The 16,689-nt window shown below is 45.7% G+C and overlaps 2 pseudogenes; both read right to left on the bottom strand.

Annotated features, from left to right (window-relative positions):
- Window positions 1–11,438: 11,438 nt before the first annotated feature.
- Window positions 11,439–11,543, bottom strand: LOC134931204 (U2 spliceosomal RNA; annotated as a pseudogene).
- Window positions 11,544–15,567: 4,024 nt separating this feature from the next.
- On the bottom strand, window positions 15,568–15,691 carry LOC134931225 (U2 spliceosomal RNA; annotated as a pseudogene).
- Window positions 15,692–16,689: the final 998 nt, after the last annotated feature.

Raw genomic sequence — 16,689 nt, 5'->3', positions numbered from 1 at the left:
ATCACAGTACAGATGGTGTAATGGTTAGTGTTGCTGCCTTGCATCCCTGAGGCACTAAGGTCATAGGTTCAATTCCCACCATGGACCTCAGTGTGTGGAATTTATACATAATGCTCTTCCATGGGTATTCCAGTTTACTGGTAGGTTGTCTCCCAACAAAAACTTAGCACCTAGTGTGTACATGGGCAGACTAACTGAGCTGCCAAGTGGTTCTTATCTGCTGTTACAATTAGAGAATGCATGTTATGAGCCTCTTGATAAATATATATAGTAAATTCTATAGAGCAGTGGTTCACAAACTTTTTTGAATCCCGGCGCCCTAGAGTATTAGAATTTTTTAAAATTTTTACTGCACCCCTTGGCCAAAAGTTTCTTATTGAGAAATGTAGACAGAAATATTACATTAAGTAAATTGTGTTTATATGTCATCCTCAGGTTCCAATGTGTGGTGAAGGACAAGATTTGCTTCTGTTTGTCCACATATTTTATGATTGACAGCCACCAGCACTGGTTTGCCTATGACATTGACCATAAATAATTTTAATTGGTCATGGACCACTAATCCAAGGCACCCCTGCAAGTGTCCTTAGACACCCCAGGGTGCCATGCACACAGTGTGAGAACCACTGCTATATAGTATAGTAGAAAAAACACCATAGTCATCTGCAGTATAATGTAACATATGTATAATGTAAGTTCACAGTCTGGAACCTGATCCCAAGAGTCTAGGGTGGGCCCCACTGCGGGTTTCCCCTGTACACCTGAGGGCAAGTCCAACCCTAATCCGGCCTCCTGTATAGAATGCAATGTCTCCCCTCATGGACTCTGAGCCAATAAAGCAATATGTAGCAACACTGAATGAACACCCTAATAAAAGTAAAAGCTGTTTAAGTGAGAAACGCATTTTCATTTTTTTACGATTTATTATTTTTTCCCCAACCCTGGTCTTCCAAAGGGAAGATTTAAAACAAAAAAAAATCTTCCAAAGGGAAGATTTAAAACAAACAAAAAAAAAGGTAGGGAGGGGGACTTGGAGCCATCACCTGATGGTGGAGTATGATGGCAGCTGTTCATCTTAACAGCCACACACCCTCCCCAATATGATAATGGTTTTCAGTCTCCTTATATGTCACTTTATATCATGAACATTAAGGGTTATGGAGAGTTTGGTCCCTTTTTCTAAATTTTTTTTTATATATACAATATATATATACTTTATTCATTTATAATGCTTACTATATGCTAATCAATATTTCTTGATTTCTGTATGTCAATTACGCATAAATAAAGTGCAAGCATTGTATCATTTAAAATCACAATGCATTATGGGTAAACTAATTTGCATATGCAAATTATGTTGAATGTAATGCAGTATGATAAAGTATATATATATACATATATATATTATACATATATATATATATATATATATATATACATGTATATATATATATTTCTATATATATATATACACACACACACACACACACACACACACACACACACACACACACACACACACACACACACACACAAACTGCTTATATATATTCAAACATACATATACAGTATGGCGGTGTGGATAATGAAATGGTTATCATTACTGCCTCACAGCACTGATTCCCACCATGGTCCTAACTGTGTGGAGTTTGTATATTCTCCTCATGTTCCCCTTTATAGTATATAATGTAATGAGCCTCCCCAGTGTTGGACTAGGGAATGAAAGGCCCACCGGCAGAATGCAGTGGCAGTGGCCCATGCTTAAGTGTGGGCATAGTTATCACAGTACAGATGGTGTAATGGTTAGTGTTGCTGCCTTGCATCCCTGAGGCACTAAGGTCATAGGTTCAATTCCCACCATGGACCTCAATGTGTGGAATTTATACATAATGCTCTTCCATGGGTATTCCAGTTTCCTGGTAGGTTGTCTCCCAACAAAAACGTAGCACCTAGTGTGTACATGGGCAGACTAACTGAGCCGCCAAGTGCTTCTTATCTGCTGTTACAATTAGAGAATGCATGTTATGAGCCTCTTGATAAATATATATAGTAAATTCTATAGAGCAGTGGTTCACAAACTTTTTTGAATCCCGGCGCCCTAGAGTATTAGAATTTTTTAAAAAATTTACGGCACCCCTTGGCCAAAAGTTTCTTATTGAGAAATGTAGACAGAAATATTACATTAAGTAAATTGTGTTTATATGTCATCCTCAGGTTCCAATGTGTGGTGAAGGACAAGATTTGCTTCTGTTTGTCCACATATTTTATGATTGACAGCCACCAGCACTGGTTTGCCTATGACATTGACCATAAATAATTTTAATTGGTCATGGACCACTAATCCAAGGCACCCCTGCAAGTGTCCCAAGACACCCCAGGGTGCCATGCACACAGTGTGAGAACCACTGCTATATAGTATAGTAGAAAATACACCATAGTCATCTGCAGTATAATGTAACATATGTATAATGTAAGTTCACAGTCTGGAACCTGATCCCAAGAGTCTAGGGTGGGCCCCACTGCGGGTTTCCCCTGTACACCTGAGGGCAAGTCCAACCCTAACCCGGCCTCCTGTATAGAATGCAATGTCTCCCCTCATGGACTCTGAGCCAATAAAGCAATATGTAGCAACACTGAATGAACACCCTAATAAAAGTAAAAGCTGTTTAAGTGAGAAACGCATTTTCATTTTTTTACGATTTATTATTTTTTCCCCAACCCTGGTCTTCCAAAGGGAAGATTTAAAACAAAAAAAAATCTTCCAAAGGGAAGATTTAAAACAAACAAAAAAAAAGGTAGGGAGGGTGACTTGGAGACATCACCTGATGGTGGAGTATGATGGCAGATGTTCATCTTAACAGCCACACACCCTCCCCAATATGATAATGGTTTTCAGTCTCCTTATATGTCACTTTATATCATGAACATTAAGGGTTATGGAGAGTTTGGTCCCTTTTTCTAAATTGTTTTTTATATATACAATATATATATACTTTATTCATTTATAATGCTTACTATATGCTAATCAATATTTCTTGATTTCTGTATGTCAATTACGCATAAATAAAGTGCAAGCATTGTATCATTTAAAATCACAATGCATTATGGGTAAACTAATTTGCATATGCAAATTATGTTGAATGTAATGCAGTATGATAAAGTATATATATACATATATATATTATACACATATATATATATATATATACATGTATATATATATATTTCTATATATATATATACACACACACACACACACACACACACACACACACACACACACACACACACACACACACACACACACTGCTTATATATATTCAAACATACATATACAGTATGGCGGTGTGGATAATGAAATGGTTATCATTACTGCCTCACAGCACTGATTCCCACCATGGTCCTAACTGTGTGGAGTTTGTATATTCTCCTCATGTTCCCCTTTATAGTATATAATGTAATGAGCCTCCCCAGTGTTGGACTAGGGAATGAAAGGCCCACCGGCAGAATGCAGTGGCAGTGGCCCATGCTTAAGTGTGGGCATAGTTATCACAGTACAGATGGTGTAATGGTTAGTGTTGCTGCCTTGCATCCCTGAGGCACTAAGGTCATAGGTTCAATTCCTACCATGGACCTCAATGTGTGGAATTTATACATAATGCTCTTCCATGGGTATTCCAGTTTCCTGGTAGGTTGTCTCCCAACAAAAACGTAGCACCTAGTGTGTACATGGGCAGACTAACTGAGCCGCCAAGTGCTTCTTATCTGCTGTTACAATTAGAGAATGAATGTTATGAGCCTCTTGATAAATATATATAGTAAATTCTATAGAGCAGTGGTTCACAAACTTTTTTGAATCCCGGCGCCCTAGAGTATTAGAATTTTTAAAAAAATTTACGGCACCCCTTGGCCAAAAGTTTCTTATTGAGAAATGTAGACAGAAATATTACATTAAGTAAATTGTGTTTATATGTCATCCTCAGGTTCCAATGTGTGGTGAAGGACAAGATTTGCTTCTGTTTGTCCACATATTTTATGATTGACAGCCACCAGCACTGGTTTGCCTATGACATTGACCATAAATAATTTTAATTGGTCATGGACCACTAATCCAAGGCACCCCTGCAAGTGTCCCAAGACTCCCCAGGGTGCCATGCACACAGTGTGAGAACCACTGCTATATAGTATAGTAGAAAATACACCATAGTCATCTGCAGTATAATGTAACATATGTATAATGTAAGTTCACAGTCTGGAACCTGATCCCAAGAGTCTAGGGTGGGCCCCACTGCGGGTTTCCCCTGTACACCTGAGGGCAAGTCCAACCCTAACCCGGCCTCCTGTATAGAATGCAATGTCTCCTCTCATGGACTCTGAGCCAATAAAGCAATATGTAGCAACACTGAATGAACACCCTAATAAAAGTAAAAGCTGTTTAAGTGAGAAACGCATTTTCATTTTTTTACGATTTATTATTTTTTCCCCAACCCCGGTCTTCCAAAGGGAAGATTTAAAACAAAAAAAAATCTTCCAAAGGAAAGATTTAAAACAAACAAAAAAAAAGGTAGGGAGGGGGACTTGGAGCCATCACCTGATGGTGGAGTATGATGGCAGATTTTTTTTTTTTTTTTTTTTTTTTTTATTGAAGCCCGAGGTGCGGTGCTTCATCACCCAGTGTCTGTGACCAAACGTGCTGGGGGCGAAGGTTCTTGGACCCTCTCCCGGAGGAGAAGGGCCCCGTTACTCCTCTAACCCTCAGAGCCAAAAGGCCCTGAGGGAAAAAAGGGACTGTGGGTCCCCCTTTGCCAAAGCGCAGGGGAACCCTCGGGTGTCCCCAGGGTTAGCCGAAGCGTCCCCCTGGGGACCGATTTCTGCGTCTGGTCCTCCCCCCGTGGAGAGGACCTCAGCAACTTTAGAGGAGAGGGCGGCCCATAAGGGTCTCACCTTAACCCCAAACGAAAAACGTGACCGTGACACACTACAAACTACAAAAAACGAATAAAAGTGCTAAAGTTTGTGCAAGTGCGGGTGCAAGTGCAAAAACTCATATGTGGGCATAAATAAATAAATAAGCCCCAGCCAGAAGGCCGGGGGTGGGTAAAAAATTATCCTTGCCCTAGCCAAAAGGCCAGGGCAAAGGATGTGGTGCTCCAGAAGTTGGGGAGGTGAGCGGTGCAAAGTGCCTTACTGTGCACGTGGTGGGAGCCGATTCACCAGTGCGGGTTCGGGCACCCCTGGCATCCAGAACACCAGGGGCACGTTTCACCTCGGGCTTCTAAGCTGCTTCCAGCCTCCAGCCAGACCAAGCTTCGTACTGCTCTACGCCAGGGTCAACCCCCAGTACAAGAGTAGATACTAGACCAGGCTGTTTCCTAAACAATCGCAAGGGTCCGCCCTGTACGACGATAGGAATACTCAGCCCAGTTTTTCTCCACTCCCGACCAGGGGCCCGCCACACCCCGGCATGATACTCCACAGGGTGTTTCTCCATTCCACATCTAGGAACCTCTCACGCTCCTAGTGTAAGAACAGGTACTCCACCCTGTGTTTCTCTACAGTGGATACTACACCGGGTGGCTCCCTGTACCACATAGGGTTGAATTATTCCCCTATGCAGAAGGGATCTCCACCAAACCGTGCCTCATACAACATGGGGAGTTCACGCTCCCCCCATGAAGTAGGGCTAACCGGTCGGTTTTTCTCCACTGATAAGAACAGATTTTTTTTGATTGAAAAAGCGTCTTTATTGGTATAAAGTTGCAAAAAACAGACGGTAACATTGACAAACATAAGTGCCGTGTCGCAGCACAGGCCAAAACACAGCACAGATGCAGACTGTATAGTGCAGTCGAAGAACTACGGCGCGGGCCTGTAGCCTACACTGTAGTTCTCAGGCTGCACTATGCAATTAAACGATACAATAACACAACAGTAAATAAGGCTATGGGTGTGGGGGGTAGGGGGGTGAGGGAGGGTGAATCACAAGCCCGAAGCTTTATTGAAGGACAGACACATATAAGGGGAAGGGCAATAAATAGAAGACATCAATAAAACAACAGACATTGTGAGTGAGGGGGAAGGGGCCACGGTCCCAAAGTCTCATTTTCGGTTCGGACAAGGGGAGAGGGGCAGAAAAAGGGGGGCTTTAATCCTCTTCTTCCTCAGGGCTGTCCATGGTGGAATAGTCTCTGAGCAAGCTGTGAACCAGCCTGCAACAGTCCTGGATAGACATCCTCTCCCTCCTCAGAATGAGGCGGTTCCTGGCAAGCCACGAAGCGTCCTTAACACTGTTCATAAGGCGCCAGGCTTCCTGGATCGCCCCAACGGTGTGGGTGCCAGGGAATAGTCCGTAGAGTACCGAATGGTACGTGAGACAGTTCCTTGGCACAGAGTTTTTCAGTTCGTTTTCCAGGGCGTCCAACAACAACTGGGCCCAGGCACAGTCCCAAAACAGGTGCATGGATGTTTCCTCGTGTATGATGCACCTGGGGCAATGTCTGTACCTGCACAGGTTCCGGGAGTGCATGAATGACCGGAGGGGCAGGCCCCCCTGGATGGCCATCCACGACAGGTCTTTGTGTCTGTTTGTGAGCCTTTTAGAGGCCACATTCTCCCAGACCTGTTTGGCAGTCGCTGAAGGGAGCCCCGGAATCGGCTCCAAATCGTCTTTAGCTCTGATGAGCTTGTAGATCGTCTTTGATTTCCATAAGTCAGGTTTAACTCCCTCCAGTTGGTGTTCCCTCACGAACTTGGACACGTCCAGGTAGAACCACGGGGTGTTCCAGTTGTAAGGGATGGAGCTGTCCCATTTGTCCCAGCCGAGATTCCTCCAAAGAGGCAGGAGGAAGAAACGGGACATAGAGTTTCCTGCAGAATCGTTCAAGTTCTCGTACATTGTCCTGCGGATGCAGTTACACACGAAGAAGGCTCGAAGCATGGTTGGGATATCCGGAATACCCTTTCCACCCTTGAGGGGCTCCTTGTACATAACTGACCGCTTTACTCTGTCCATCTTGGAGCCCCAGATGAAGTGAAACACTGCCCTCGTGATGGCCCTGCAGACGGTTGCCAGGGGTGGCCAGGCCTGCGCGGTGTACTGCAGAACAGGAAGAATCTCGTTGCGCAGCACAAGTGATTTCCCCTCGATGGTAAGGTCTCTGAGGCTCCACAATCCAATCTTTTGGCGAACGGTCGCCAGTCTCTCGTCCCAACATCTCAGGGCTGCACCCTCGCCGCCGAACCAGACTCCGAGGATCTTAATGAAGTCGGGCTTGATGGTGAAAGGAAATGGTGCAGAGGATGACAGGTGCCACTTTCCGAAGAGCATAGCCTCTGACTTCCCGCAGTTGACTTTAGCCCCTGAGGCTCGGCCGAAGTTCTCGCAGGTCTGGACGAGTGCTGTCACCGAACGGTGATCCGCGCAGAAGACAGTGACGTCATCCATGTACAGCGAACACTTGGCCTCTCGTCGGTCACGACCCGGTGCGGTGATCCCTCTGATCTCTGGATTCCGTCTGATGCATACAGCCATGAGCTCTATAACACAAACAAAAAGAAGGGGTGAAAGAGGGCAGCCTTGTCTGACCCCAGACAAGATGGAGAAGGGGTCAGTCTTCCAGCCGTTCACCAGCACCGAGCTGTGGATATCAAGGTACATCAGGTTAACATACGTACAAAACATTTTACCGAGGCCAAATTTATGCAGAACCCTGCCCATCAGCTCATGTGAGACACGATCGAAGGCCTTCTCCTGGTCGAGGCTGACCAGGGCCGCGTGAACGTTCCGATCCTTGATGTAATGGACCGTGTCTCTGAGGAGGGCGAGGCTGTCTGCAATCCTGCGACCAGGAATGGCGCAGGTCTGGTCCGGGTGAATGATCTGTCCGATGACAGCCTTCAGCCTGTTAGCGAGCACCTTGGCGAGGATCTTGTAGTCCACGTTTAAGAGAGAGATGGGCCTCCAATTTTTCAGCTCGCATCTCTCCCCCTTACGCTTATACAAGATCGTGATCATTCCCTCCCTCAGCGATGGGGGCATTTTGCCCTCCACCACCATCTCCCCGTACAGCTCGAGCAGGTCCGGTCCAATGAGGTCCCACAGCGCTACGTAGAGCTCTGCTGGGAGACCGTCACTGCCCGGGGTCCTGCCCTGCCTAAAGGATTTGGCGGCAGAGTGCAACTCCTCCAACGCCAAGGGAGCATCCAGAGTGGCTTTGCCTGCAGGATCAATAGAGTTAGTGATACCTGACAGGAACTTATCGGCCTCCTCGCTGTCTGTGGTCTTAGGGGAGTAGAGGTCGCTGTAGTAGTCTCTGACGACTTTCATCACGCCCTCCTTCCCCTGTCTGGGGATGCCGGTCTCATCTCGCAGCTCGGTCAGGGGCGTGTGGCCAGAGTGGAGTTTCCTGAAAAAGAACGAATTACATTTCTCGTCCTTCTCAAGGTTCTCCACCTTGGAACGGAAGACGATACGTCTGGATTCCTCCTCAAAGTGCCTTTTCAGGCCCTCTTTGGTCTCATCCAGCTCGTCTCTCACGTCCCAGCCGCACCGTTGGAGGTCCAGTAGGGACTGCAGAAGTCTCTGCAGCCTCTTGAAGTTCCTCTTTCGGTCGCACGCCTGTTGTCTCCCTTTAACCTGAAAGAAACTGCGAATGTTAGCCTTAGCATATTCCCACCAGTCGCTCATACATTCAAAATAACATTTGTCATTTTTCCATGTGATGTAGGCATCCTTCAGCTCCGCCAGCACCTCCTCTCTTTCCAGCAGGGCACAATTCAACTTCCAGGAGCCTGGGCCAGGCGCGAAGCCGCTACCCAGGACTCCTTGGAAGAGAATGGCCCTGTGGTCTGAGAAGAAGCAGGGGACCATAGAATGCCTGGTCTGCTTCACTGTTCTAGAGGTAAACACAAAGTCAATGCGGGAACGCACAGAGCCATCGGGGCGGCTCCATGTATAATTCACGGAGCCGGACCCCATGGAACCCATAGCGTCCCGCAGTGATGCTTCGGTCACCATTTCTATAAGCAGTTTAGACGTCACATCAAGCTTGGTAGAGTTGCTGGTGCTGCGTCCATCCTCTTCCATGGTGCAGTTGAAGTCTCCTGCCATCACTACCGCCCTAGTGGTTGCGAGCTGCGGTCGCAGGGTCTGGAGAAGCTCCAAACGCTCATTCTTGAAAGGGGGGGCGTACACGCAGATAAGCCTAATAGGCTCACCTGCCCAGGAGCCGTCCACGACAAGTAATCTGCCGCAGACGAGCTCCTGAACAGAATCTAGCGTGAAGAGGCTCCCCCTGATAAGAATGGCGACCCCTGCAGACTTACACTCGCCCCCACCGGACCAATAGGAGGCGCCGTGAGACCACTGCCTGCCCAGATGTTTGTAGGACCTGGAGAAAGGAAGAGAGCATTCCTGCAACATGTACACATCACATTTCTGACTATCTAGGAAAGTAAACACAGACTGTCTTCTAAGCTTATCCTTAATACTCCTCACATTAATGGTGAAAATTGAAAATGACGCCATTAGTTGGGGAAAAGAGAGAGGTTAGGCAACAGTTCTACATTTACGTTACCACTCCGTCGGGCGGGGCTTCCTCGGCATCGGATGCCAGGTTCCCTTGCTCGGGTAGCGGCGAGCTGTCTCCCAGTATCCGGTCGAGTAAGGCGTCGGCGTTGGCATCCAGCTCCTCCTCCTCCTCCCTGCTGAATGCCTCCGCCAGCTCCTCCATTTCTTCTTCCAGTGGGGTCAGCTCGACCGCCAGTTTCTTAGAGGATTCGGAGTCCGCAGACGGGCTGTCGAGCTCCTTCCTCTTGCAGTTCCGTGTCTTCTCGGCACCTGCAGTTGGAGTAAGAGGGGAGGGGAGGGCGGGGAAATCTTCCTGGGAAGAAAGGTCAGGTGGGGCAGGGGTGGCTGGGTTGGGAGAGACAATGGGCTGGGTAGGAGAGTCGGAGGAGGGGTCAGGGAGGGTTGCGACAGTGGTAGGGATGGGAGTCACTGTCGCAGGGGGTGGGCTGGTGGAGATGGGTAGGGAGGTGGTGAGGGAGGATGGGAGGGGGGTGGGTTTGACAGGTTTCTTACCCTCCTGCGGTTTCTTTTCCTTCTGCGTAGCAGAGGGCAGCAGCTTGAGGGCAGGGTTGGCACGTCCGGTCACCACAGCTGAGTAGGTTCTCGACCTACTCGGGCAGTCCCTGTAGACGTGGTCCACTTTGCCGCACAGGTTGCAGGTTTTCCTCGTGGGGCAGTCTTTGGTCTCATGGCTGGCCATGTGGCAATTCTTGCATGCCGGGACCTTGCAGTCCTTCATCACGTGGCCCGTCCCGCCGCACTTCCTGCAGTTGCGTGGCTGGTCGGCGTAGTGGAGAAGTCCTTGAGATCCCCCCAGGGAGAAGCACTGTGGGAGGTGCTTGACTCCTTCTGGGCACGAGGTGTCCTTTTGCAGGACGACGATCACAGCCCACTTTCCAGTCCAGAAGCTGTTCCCATCCAGAACCCTTGTGGGGTCCTTCTTGACGGTACAGAACCGGCTGAGGAAGGTGACAATGTCCTTGATGGGCGTGTGTGGGTTCCTCATTGAAACCGTCACCCGCCTTTCCTCTCTTTGAATAGGGCAATTGCCCACAAAGCGGGAGAAAGGGGATTCGGGTCTCGCCGATTTCACTGCCTCCCAGTACCTCTTGCAGATGGCAAGGGAGGCGAAGGTGACGTAGAAGATCCCCTTCAGGTAATTCTGGATGCTGAGGGTTTCAGCGGTCGAGAAGCCCTGGTCCAGGATCATCTTCTTCCCAAAGGTCTCCACTGTCATGTCCGGCATCCGTCCATCCACCTCCTTCAACTTCATCACCACGGTGAATCTCATCCAGGGCTCCAGGGACGGTTTGTCTTTGGTGCTCGCCTGGGTGGGTGCCGCTGGCGGTGTTGCTGCAGGGGTTGTGGCGCTGGGTGCGGCCGATCCGGTGGGGGCTTTGGCGGTTTTTTTCGCCGTCTTGGCCTGGCTCTTCTTGGCGAGGGTGGCCGGAGTGGAGGCAGAGGCTGGAGCAGCTGGGGCTGGAGCAGCGGGGGCTGGAACAGCGGCGGCTGGGGCAGCGGTGGCCATACTCACGGGTCCTTTGGCGTAGAAGGCGGGGCGGAGGATCAGCGCTGTCGTCGAGAGGAGGAGAGGCGGTCGGTCGCTTCAGAGGGCAGAGCCAGCAAGTCTAACCCTCCAGTGCAGGTAGGGGGCGCTGCAGAGCTTCTCCGGCGAAGTCCCTTTTCTCCACGCAGTCTTGCTGGCGGAGGGGGGGTGTCTTCTCCAGAGGGCAGAGCAAACAAGTCTAACCCTCTGCTGTAGCTGGGGAGCGATGCAAATCTTCACCCTCTTCAAGCGATCTTCTCCTTCTCCTCGCAGTCTCGGCTTTCGATTTTTCTGGCTTCTCGGCCCGGGTGCAGCTTAGCCCTGAGAAGGACAATTGTCGGTCCAAGAAACAAGGTAGCACCGTCAGTCAGCGTGAACTGATAAGAACAGATACTACACTTGATCTTAGCCAAAAGGCCGAGAAGCGATGTTGGAGTATGATGGCAGATGTTCATCTTAACAGCCACACACCCTCCCCAATATGATAATGGTTTTCAGTCTCCTTATATGTCACTTTATATCATGAACATTAAGGGTTATGGAGAGTTTGGTCCCTTTTTCTAAATTGTTTTTTATATATACAATATATATATACTTTATTCATTTATAATGCTTACTATATGCTAATCAATATTTCTTGATTTCTGTATGTCAATTACGCATAAATAAAGTGCAAGCATTGTATCATTTAAAATCACAATGCATTATGGGTAAACTAATTTGCATATGCAAATTATGTTGAATGTAATGCAGTATGATAAAGTATATATATACATATATATATTATACATATATATATATATATATACAGATGGTGTAATGGTTAGTGTTGCTGCCTTGCATCCCTGAGGCACTAAGGTCATAGGTTCAATTCCCACCATGGACCTCGGTGTGTGGAATTTATACATAATGCTCGTCCATGGGTATTCCAGTTTCCTGGTAGGTTGTCTCCCAACAAAAACGTAGCACCTAGTGTGTATATGGGCAGACTAACTGAGCCGCCAAGTGGTTCTTATCTGCTGTTACAATTAGAGAATGCATGTTATGAGCCTCTTGATAAATATATATAGTAAATTCTATAGAGCAGTGGTTCACAAACTTTTTTGAATCCCGGCGCCCTAGAGTATTAGAATTTTTAAAAAATTTTACGGCACCCCTTGGCCAAAAGTTTCTTATTGAGAAATGAAGACAGAAATATTACATTAAGTAAATTGTGTTTATATGTCATCCTCAGGTTCCAATGTGTGGTGAAGGACAAGATTTGCTTCTGTTTGTCCACATATTTTATGATTGACAGCCACCAGCACTGGTTTGCCTATGACATTGACCATAAATAATTTTAATTGGTCATGGACCACTAATCCAAGGCACCCCTGCAAGTGTCCCAAGACACCCCAGGGTGCCATGCACACAGTGTGAGAACCACTGCTATATAGTATAGTAGAAAATACACCATAGTCATCTGCAGTATAATGTAACATATGTATAATGTAAGTTCACAGTCTGGAACCTGATCCCAAGAGTCTAGGGTGGGCCCCACTGCGGGTTTCCCCTGTACACCTGAGGGCAAGTCCAACCCTAACCCGGCCTCCTGTATAGAATGCAATGTCTCCTCTCATGGACTCTGAGCCAATAAAGCAATATGTAGCAACACTGAATGAACACCCTAATAAAAGTAAAAGCTGTTTAAGTGAGAAACGCATTTTCATTTTTTTACGATTTATTATTTTTTCCCCAACCCTGGTCTTCCAAAGGGAAGATTTAAAACAAAAAAAAATCTTCCAAAGGAAAGATTTAAAACAAAAAAAAAAAAAGGTAGGGAGGGGGACTTGGAGCCATCACCTGATGGTGGAGTATGATGGCAGATGTTCATCTTAACAGCCACACACTCTCCCCAATACGATAACGGTTTTCAGTCTCCTTATATGTCACTTTATATCATGAACATTAAGGGTTATGGAGAGTTTGGTCCCTTTTTCTAAATTGTTTTTTATATATACAATATATATATACTTTATTCATTTATAATGCTTACTATATGCTAATCAATATTTCTTGATTTCTGTATGTCAATTACGCATAAATAAAGTGCAAGCATTGTATCATTTAAAATCACAATGCATTATGGGTAAACTAATTTGCATATGCAAATTATGTTGAATGTAATGCAGTATGATAAAGTATATATTTACATATATATATTATACATATATATATATATATATACATGTATATTTATATATATTTCTATATATATATTTATACATACACACACACACACACACACACACACACACACACACACACACACACACACACACACACACAAACTGCTTATATATATTCAAACATACATATACAGTATGGCGGTGTGGATAATGAAATGGTTATCATTACTGCCTTACAGCACTGATTCCCACCATGGTCCTTACTGTGTGGAGTTTGTATATTCTCCTCATGTTCCCCTTTATAGTATATAATGTAATGAGCCTCCCCAGTGTTGGACTAGGGAATGAAAGGCCCACCGGCAGAATGCAGTGGCAGTGGCCCATGCTTAAGTGTGGGCATAGTTATCACAGTACAGATGGTGTAATGGTTAGTGTTGCTGCCTTGCATCCCTGAGGATGGACCTCAGTGTGTGGAATTTATACATAATTCTCTTCCATGGGTATTCCAGTTTCCTGGTAGGTTGTCTCCCAACAAAAATGTAGCACCTAGTGTGTACATGGGCAGACTAACTGAGCCGCCAAGTGGTTCTTATCTGCTGTTACAATTAGAGAATGCATGTTATGAGCCTCTTGATAAATATATATAGTAAATTCTATAGAGCAGTGGTTCACAAACTTTTTTGAATCCTGGCGCCCTAGAGTATTAGAATTTTTTAAAAAAATTTACGGCATCCCTTGGCCAAAAGTTTCTTATTGAGAAATGTAGACAGAAATATTACATTAAGTAAATTGTGTTTATATGTCATCCTCAGGTTCCAATGTGTGGTGAAGGACAAGATTTGCTTCTGTTTGTCCACATATTTTATGATTGACAGCCACCAGCACTGGTTTGCCTATGACATTGACCATAAATAATTTTAATTGGTCATGGACCACTAATCCAAGGCACCCCTGCAAGTGTCCCAAGACACCCCATGGTGCCATGCACACAGTGTGAGAACCACTGCTATATAGTATAGTAGAAAATACACCATAGTCATCTGCAGTATAATGTAACATATGTATAATGTAAGTTCACAGTCTGGAACCTGATCCCAAGAGTCTAGGGTGGGCCCCACTGCGGGTTTCCCCTGTACACCTGAGGGCAAGTCCAACCCTAACCCGGCCTCCTGTATAGAATGCAATGTCTCCTCTCATGGACTCTGAGCCAATAAAGCAATATGTAGCAACACTGAATGAACACCCTAATAAAAGTAAAAGCTGTTTAAGTGAGAAACGCATTTTCATTTTTTTACGATTTATTATTTTTTCCCCAACCCTGGTCTTCCAAAGGGAAGATTTAAAACAAAAAAAAATCTTCCAAAGGAAAGATTTAAAACAAACAAAAAAAAAGGTAGGGAGGGGGACTTGGAGCCATCACCTGATGGTGGAGTATGATGGCAGATTTTTTTTTTTTTGTCTTCTTGAAGCCCGAGGTGCGTGGCTTCATCACCCAGTGTCTGTGACCAAACGTGCTGGGGGCGTAGGTTCTTGGACCCTCTCCAAAAGGAGAAGGGCCCCGTTACTCCCCTAACCCTCAGAGCCCGAAGGCCTACTGAGGGAAAAAAAGGGACTGTGGGTCCCCCCTTGCCGAAGCGCGGAGGGACCCTCGTGTGTCCCCAGGGTTGGCCGAAGCTTCCCCCTGGGGACCGAAATCAGCCTCTGGCCCTCCCCAAAAGGAGAGGGCCTCAGCAACTTAGGAGAGAGGGTGGCCCATAAGGGTCTCACCTAAACCCCAAACGAAAACCGTGACGTGACACACTACAAAAAACATAAAAAGTGCTAGTGCTGTGCACAAGTGCAAAACACGTGAGTGGGCATAAATAAATAAATAAGCCCCAGCCAGAAGGCCGGGGGAGTATAAAAAATTGTCCTTGCCCTAGCCAAAAGGCCAGGGCAAAGGAAGTGGGTGCAGACAGGAAGGGTTGAAGTGTTAAGTGCTAAAGTGCCTTAGTGCAAAGGTGGCTCGAAACCCCAGTGCATTTCCGGCACCCCTGTCCCTTCCAGTTCCAGGGGCACGAAACACCTCGAGCTTCTAGCTGCTCCCGACCTCTCAGCCAGACCAAGTTTCATACCCACTCTGTGCCAGGGTCTACCCCCAGTACAAGAGAAGATACTAGACCAGGCCGTTCTCCACTCCACGCAAGGGGCCCTATTTCATCCCCTTAGAAGGACGGTGGATACTAAGCCCAGTTTATCTCCCCTCTTGACCAGAGGCATTGCCACACCCCGGCATGGTACTCCACAAGGTGTTTCTCCATTCCACATCTAGGAACCTCTCACGCTCCTAATGTAAAAACAGATACTCCACCCTGTGTTTCCCTCGAGCAGGTACTACACTTGATCTTAGCCAAAAGGCCGAGAAACGATGGCAGATGTTCATCTTAACAGCCACACACTCTCCCCAATATGATAATGGTTTTCAGTCTCCTTATATGTCACTTTATATCATGAACATTAAGGGTTATGGAGAGTTTGGTCCCTTTTTCTAAATTGTTTTTTATATATACAATATATATATACTTTATTCATTTATAATGCTTACTATATGCTAATCAATATTTCTTGATTTCTGTATGTCAATTACGCATAAATAAAGTGCAAGCATTGTATCATTTAAAATCACAATGCATTATGGGTAAACTAATTTGCATATGCAAATTATGTTGAATGTAATTCAGTATGATAAAGTATATATATACATATATATATTATACATATATATATATATATATATATATACATGTATATTTATATATATTTCTATATATATATATATATATATATATACACATACACACACACACACACACACACACACAAACTGCTTATATATATTCAAACATACATATACAGTATGGCGGTGTGGATAATGAAATGATTATCATTACTGCCTCACAGCACTGATTCCCACCATGGTCCTTACTGTGTGGAGTTTGTATATTCTCCTTATGTTCCCCTTTATAGTATATAATGTAATGAGCCTCCCCAGTGTTGGACTAGGGAATGAAAGGCCCACCGGCAGAATGCAGTGGCAGTGGCCCATGCTTAAGTGTGGGCATAGTTATCACAGTACAGATGGTGTAATGGTTAGTGTTGCTGCCTTGCATCCCTGAGGCACTAAGGTCATAGGTTCAATTCCCACCATGGACCTCAGTGTGTGGAATTTATACATAATGCTCTTCCATGGGTATTCCAGTTTCCTGGTAGGTTGTCTCCCAACAAAAACGTAGTACCTAGTGTGTACATGGGCAGACTAACTGAGCCGCCAAGTGGTTCTTATCTGCTGTTACAATTAGAGAATGCATGTTATGAGCCTCTTGATAAATATATATAGTAAATTCTATAGAGCAGTGGTTCACAAACTT

Source organism: Pseudophryne corroboree, chromosome 5, assembly GCF_028390025.1.
Source record: "Pseudophryne corroboree isolate aPseCor3 chromosome 5, aPseCor3.hap2, whole genome shotgun sequence".
In the NCBI taxonomy this organism is placed as follows: Eukaryota; Metazoa; Chordata; class Amphibia; order Anura; family Myobatrachidae; genus Pseudophryne; species Pseudophryne corroboree.
This window is presented reverse-complemented; position numbering and strand designations above follow the sequence as displayed.